Source organism: Pteropus medius, unplaced genomic scaffold, assembly GCF_902729225.1.
Source record: "Pteropus medius unplaced genomic scaffold, Ma_sr-lr_union100, whole genome shotgun sequence".
Taxonomy (NCBI): domain Eukaryota; kingdom Metazoa; phylum Chordata; class Mammalia; order Chiroptera; family Pteropodidae; genus Pteropus; species Pteropus medius.
Genome location: NW_024350397.1, coordinates 4,222,881 through 4,229,858, shown reverse-complemented (window position 1 = coordinate 4,229,858; position 6,978 = coordinate 4,222,881). Strand labels below are relative to the sequence as shown.

At 41.5% G+C, this 6,978-nt stretch overlaps 1 long non-coding RNA gene across 1 annotated transcript; it reads left to right on the top strand.

Annotated features, from left to right (window-relative positions):
- Positions 1-331: 331 nt before the first annotated feature.
- LOC120584126 (uncharacterized) lies at positions 332-1,102 on the top strand. The gene is made up of 3 exons (XR_005647975.1): positions 332-463; positions 593-644; positions 1,008-1,102. It is a non-coding gene; the product is annotated as an uncharacterized LOC120584126 (long non-coding RNA).
- The last annotated feature ends 5,876 nt before the right edge of the window (positions 1,103-6,978 follow it).

The following is a 6,978-nucleotide window of genomic DNA, read 5'->3' as shown; positions in this document are numbered from 1 at the left end:
AAGCCAAAAACACAACTGAGAAACTAGGACCCGAAAGGAAAAATTAAAGGAAGAAATTTTCTGTTTTCGGTCTGGAAAAGTTAAGAGTAAGGAGTGATTGACTCTGAGTCTTCAAGTTTGTGAAGGACCTTGACATACAGGCGACGTGAGATGTACTCCACCTCCTTGGGGACATGTCAGGAGAAAGTAGACACGCATTGCAACACCAGGGGCTTGCGTTGGCACCAGCATTTCCTGACAGTGAGGGCTGTTAAACACTGGAACGATGTGCCAAGGGAGGCTGGGCAATCTCCATTCTTGGCAGGTTTCGAAATTAGATAGATTCTTATCCGCCGAATCAAAGCCGGGGTAGAGAACTGAACGACCTCGAGAGACCCTTTTCAAGCCTAAGCATCTCTACACCGCTTTGGTTGGAGGAAAGGAGATAATGTAAAACAGAGAGGGCTCTCAACTGACTCTGGTGGTACATTTCCTTTTTTGTCAAAACGAGAATATTTTTTTCTTTTCTGAGAGGATGTGTATCCTGAGGAAATTATTATTTTCTATTTGCTTTTGATAAAAATAGTGCTAACCACTTCTGGTTTTTTAGCAGAACCCACTGGCAGAGATGATGGAAGGCTGTGACAGCGCCTGAAACAGCTCAGGTATGAGGCCTCCAAGTTTTTTATTAAAGGACACGTAAGTGGAGAGGGCAGGGCGCCTCTGTACCAGTTTGCAAACTCCCTTAGGATATCAGTCTGTGTGGTTCTTAAAAAGTAAAAAGGGGGAAGAAAAAAACATTTGAGTTTTCACATGAAGCTATGTGAGGAAAACGGTCACTGCTGATCCACAGGATTCTGAGTATTGAAGAAACACAAGAGGAGACTTTCCAGGCCATACTTGCTTTCAATGGGGGCGCTTCTGAGAAAGCTGTGCATGTTTCTTAGAAACTGGCAGAAAAGTAATGCTGTAGAGTTGTGTTGCATCAAAACATGTGATTTTCACACATATTGCTATGGACTTCACAGGATTTCTGCACTTACAAGAACATCTTGGAAGGAAGACCAAGAAATTTGAACCTCAGACTTTTCTTCCCATTAAGATTAATCTTAGCCCAGATGTGATCGGCCCCAGTCTCTCTGTTCCCAGGCTGTACACCAGTTGTGCTATAGTTTAAAATAAAAATGGAGCCTGCCTGCAGAAAAGCAGCACAGCCATTCCAATCAGTAAAGACAGGAATCCATTTTGTCTCTTTTAAAGTATAGAGTTAATAGTAACTTCAAGATTGTTTCTACAGCCCTTTCAGAGGAAAGCTGAAGCAAATGCCCTTAGGGAGTGATTATTATCTATTCTCTCTTGGTTGTTGTTTAGGGTACAATATGTAGTTTTCCCCTGGCAGCTGGAAAATTATGTTGTGGCAGGAAGGACATCATTCTGCCTGTCTTGAAAGGCTTTTCCCAAGGGATCTCAAGCTGAGGCTGTGTTGATAAAATGCACACATAGAGAAGAAAAAAATCTCTCCATTTCGAAAAAAATCTTTCCCTTTCTTTTCTCTCTCTCTCTCTCTCTCTCTCTCTCTCTCTCTCTCTCTCTCTCTTCTCTGTCTTTCTTTCCTCATTTTCTATTTTTTGGTCTTTTGGTTATATGTCTTCAAGAGGGAATAAACTAAATATAGAAAGAAAATGGAAAAGAAAATTCAACACCTAATTTGATATAGGCAGGCTCTGCTACTTAGTGAATGAACTAAATTGTAGTAATTTCTATGTAACTGTTTCAGCCCCAAATGAAAATTGGCCCATTTGTAGATTAGGGCACCTTCTGCAAATAAAGCAATTAACTTTTTCAAAAGTGTACATGCATAGACATCTGAAAACGCAATGCAATTGCCTGTGTTGTAGCTAAGAATGGATTGATGAAACTCCCAAGGGACCCAGTTATACTGCCTTACTAGGCCTTTCTAGCTCTCAAAAATTGTGTTTTAGAAGCTCTTTCACTTCTGCCTACTAATGAACTTCATTGTTTTATTTATTATGCTTCCTGGTAACCACAAACCATTGAAAGTTTTTTATCTCCAATGTTAAGTCCCTCACATTTCAGGTGCTTTTGAAGAGTTGTTCTAGTTATTCTCTTTCAAGAAGGTAGCATCGGTTTTCTGTGATTGAAGCACTCTGTAAACAGGGGATAGGTGCAATAAAGCAAATTCTTAGAGACTTTTTGGATAAATAAGATTCTCTGACAAATAATTGTTGCCCTTTCTTCCTCTGAGACTCTGCAATAAGTAGAGAAAATTGTCCAGGCATTTTTTTTCTGGTACAGCTGTGTTTGAATTGCAACCTGCCATGCCTGAGCTGTGTGACTTAAGCAAACTGCCTACCCTCTCTGAGACTCAGATTCTTCATCTGTAAAATGAGTGTACTAGTCTCTTCTTTACAAGGTTACCGTGAAGATCAATCGAGATGACATACACGAGTCGTATGGCCCAGAGCAGGCACCTGGTACTACTGTTGTCCTTTGTCCATTGGTGAGGACATGCCCTGACCCCAAACTTATATAAACACTCCTAGAAGCAAATTGGAGAGGAGACTAATAGGAATACAAAGGGAAGGACAGATCCTAACATTAACAGACTGCACAAAACCCCAAACAGTTAGTCTATTTTTCCATCTTACCCTTCTGACCTCCTTCTCATACCTCTTTGATTTTTTGTGTAGGTTCCGAGTTGCAGAAACTGGCTTAACTTCTGAAATTCGCAACTCGTGTTTAAGTGATTCAACTGTTCTGCTCTCTTTCCAGAAGAATTCACAGTGGCAATGGCCACATGCTCTCCTAACCAGTTCCCACATTAGTGCTTTTCCCATTCTCTTAAAAAAATGACCTTCTGACCTGATCCAACCCGAAGGCTGTTGTGAGCTTCCTGGGCCCAGGGTCGCCTCGGGTCAGGTACATTAAGAACCGTTTTGGCCTCTGAATATTTTTAGGAATTTTAAAAACCTCCCTGATCTGCGATAATGAGTTTAAAAAAAGCCCTATTTCTCATTTTCAGAGGACTGTGGAATTTGAGCTTTACCAAATATCCAACAAGGTTGTACTTTGCCTTCCAACTCACTTTATCATACAACATTTGACAATCTGAGAATTTGTTAAATCCTCCGTTTCTGCCAAATATTTCTCATTGACTAAGTAACTCATTAAAACCAAGTTCTTCTTCAGGAAGGGCTCTTCTAAAAATTTACTGATGTCACCAAAGTAATTGGTATATTTATTGAACACATACTTCATAGCAGACACCATTCTAAGAGCATCTTCTCAATTAATTCTCCTAACAGTCCTATGAAACACATCCTTTGATGCAGATAAGGGAAACTGAGGGCTGGAAGGTTACAGGAGCAGCTAATTACAGGATACAGAACAAACTCAAGCCTTCTGATATCAGATCCTGAACCCTCTGCTCACAACCCAGGCCGTTACTGACAAACAACCTGGCTTTTAGCTCATCTACAGCCCAAACCCAGGCCGTTTTTCCCACCTTTTCAGTACAATTTCTTTGGTCCACCTGCAACCCCCCAAAAGTGCCATTGTATTCCTCCCTTCCTTTCCACCTGTCTGAATCCTATCCGTCCTTCTAAATTCAGTCCAAATTAACACAAACCTTCCTTCCTCTCTGGACAATCCCTACCATTGCTGGGGCAATCGCTATGGTTAGAGAACTCCAGAATTGAAAATCAGACTGCAAGAGTAACACTCAAGACAGGGAATGAAATAACAAAGAGAAAAAGTAACATCTGCAACAATTGTCATTATGTAGCAGTGGGGCATGCCTAACACCACTTTGGAGAGGCACTGAACTAATATAGGCCTTGAAAGACCCTCATATCAAAAATCAGGAAAGGCTGAGTGAGACCCAAGAATTAGGAAAGCAAAAATCCAAGAACAAAATATTCAGGGCGAAGACCAAGATCTAGATCTGGAGTAAATCCTGGATCAACAAGAGAGGGCTAACCCCAGTCATAATAAAGAACTGCTAGTTACAAAAGACCACATGTCTAAACATTATAACATCTATAATCAGCCACAGGTTTCCATATAGTTTAACCAGATAAATGTTTGGCTGTTCTAAGCACACTTATTTGCTAAATTACTACGTGAAAAAATCCCTGTTGAATCCAAAATACTGAGTATGGTTAAAACCCGTCAACTAAGGAGTCTGGGTGCAGAGACATGAGTTGCATAACCAGCCCCAGGGCACCCCATCAAGCAATGACACTCACTCCCCTGTCAGTTCCTCTTCAGTGGCAATCCATCAATACTGAGGCACAACGGACCGTATGCAATTAGAAGGAATTGAACAAGGCAGCCTCTCAGTCTCTCCATCTCCAAGAAATAGAGCAGCAACTCGAGTGCTGATCGAGTGCAAAAATGGGAGCTGGGAAGTGTGTGGGCTGCGGCTCTTCAGCCCCTGGACTCATGAGAAAATCGGAATTAGTCTGAGGGTTTCAGAATTCCTGCAGATGGCCGCTGCTGCTGGGTGGGCTTTTTCCTGAAGGTCTTTTAGAAATCTCAGCAGCTATGGGACAGAGTTCTCCATTCTGAATGTACTTCTTGACTGCTTTCTATTTTTATAGAGATTGGTTGGGTGTCGAGAGAAAAGCAAAGATGAATGGACTGGAGTCCTTGTCCTCACAGTGCTTACAATCTGGCTAGTGAAATAAAACACAGCCACCTTAAAAGTGAAGTGTCATACGCTGCAGTATCTGATAAAGACCACATGAGACGGCAATCTATCAACGGCCTGTCAGGTGGGTAGTCTGCACGCCGGTCTGCCAGCTGCCGGTCTGCCAGCTAGCTACAGCTCAGCGCACGGTGACATGAGTCAGGATGCAGCGAAATGGGGGCTGAAATGATACAAGGCGCTTGAATGTGTATAATCAGCCCAGAAAAGCAGCTGTGATGAGGAGGGGAAGGGAGACAGGACATTGTGCCTTGACTGTCCCTCACCAAACCCCATTGTTGAGAAGGGTCTTCACATGGTTTTTCATCCCCCGCCTCATTATAGGGAAGAGAGGCATTTAAATTCTTTTTCATTTTTTCTCAGAGCATTTCAGTTCTGCTTTTCGGCTTGTTCTATCTCAAGCTCATTAAACGGGATTTAGAATATTTTACCTTACCCCTTTATTCATTTAGTTCTTTAAAGTTTCCCTTCCCCACTTGTGTTTTACTATCACCTCTGCATTCTGATCACGTTCCCAGCTGCAAATATCATCACACGACCTTGTTTTAGCAATAGGTTTCTTTTTCTTTTATCTTCTAATTGGAATTTACCTTCAAAACCTTCCAAGACTCCTTCCTGCAGACTCTCCATTTCATTACCAGCCTTCCCTATGATTCACACCTTCTCCCTTCAGGAAGCCAAACACTGAGCTTTTCCTCTCTACTCAGTTCTCTCTACTCAGTTACTCATTTTTTAGGAAGACCTGTATTGGAACCTGAAATTCACCATAAAATGCACAGCTTAAGTTGTAACAAAAATGAGCTATAGCGTTTCTATAGGATGAAATAAAACAAAGTTCACCTTGATCCACCCATTTAATAGACATTTATGAAGAAGGGTTGAAAGCAGAAAGAACAGAGTTTCTGTTTTAAAAAAGAAAGTACACTTGATTATAATGGCATCTTATGTGGGATTTTTCTCTAATTAAGAAACTAAAGATAGAAATTTTGTCTGTTCCATGATTTGCTAGTGAGTGTTGTCCAGATGGCAAGGAACAATTGACTATTTAACTTTATTTTAAAAAAAAAAAAAACAAGCATAAGCATGTCAGCCCATGACTCAAAGAAAAGCCACTGATGATTGTCCCCTGCTAGAGGCCATCTGGGAAACAAGGAGGACCTTGTCCCTGCCAGGACCCAACAAGTGCCTTCCAGGAGTAGGGATTGCCAAGACAGGCTGTGGGGGCAACAAAGAGAGAGTTGATACTCAACTCTTCAAATTTCCCCACTGCTGAGAAAATGCACCAAGGTTTTCTCCTGAGGAGCAAGGGCTGCATTTAGAATTAACATTCGGAAGGACGGGGTGGGGAGACAAGCCTGTGAAATGAATTCTGAGAAATTCCTGAACGTGAGGAGTAGGTGGGCCTAAGTAGTAACTGAATTTGCAGTACCATTCACTCACAACTGAGATCTATTCTCACCATTTAAGATCCCATAGTCTATAATCAGGACACCTGAAAATTTGACACAAAATAAGCAGCAGATTGGTATTCTTTAACCATTATAAACAATTTTCTTTAATAATTGTGCAGACTCAAAAGGAAAATAGAGAACTGATAGGTGTATAAGGCAAAGAAAGAAACTCGTATATATTCTCATGGAAGAACAAAAAAGCCCCAGTGGGAAATAGCTCATGCTGTATGACGATGCCACCCATCTTCGAAAGTCTCCTGAACGAAACAGAAGGGCTCCTGTATCTAAGCATCACTGATAGCTTTTATAACCACGCTCACCCAGCCTCTGTCTATCTCATGGAAATAGCTTGCAATGGCGGTCTTCCAGAAATCTGTAGTCAGCTGTTTAGTGTCTCTTTCTTGATCATGAAAATCATAGAAAAGGCCCTTACATAGTGTAGCTGTTTGATAAATAAGTATGAATGACTAGATTCTTCATTGGCATCATAAACGGGTCAACTTTTGGTTTTGCCCCCAGATGGCTATATTTTGAGTGTGCTGAGGGTTTTAACGAATGTTCCACCGAAGTGTGTGATTCTGTGAGGTAAAACTCCAAGAATGTGTCACTGATCCTAGTACCCAGTTAGCCAAGGTCTCTGTTCTTACAGATGGACACAGGGCAACAAGTGGATTAAACACACAGAATCAGAAGAATGAGCACTCTACAAGGCCTGAAAGAAGGTCCAGGCTAAGAAACAGTTCATGTACAAAGGGCTCAGCAACAGCTCTGTCTACAGAAGCAGTTAGCAATGAGATTCAAAACAAAAAAGGCGGGGGG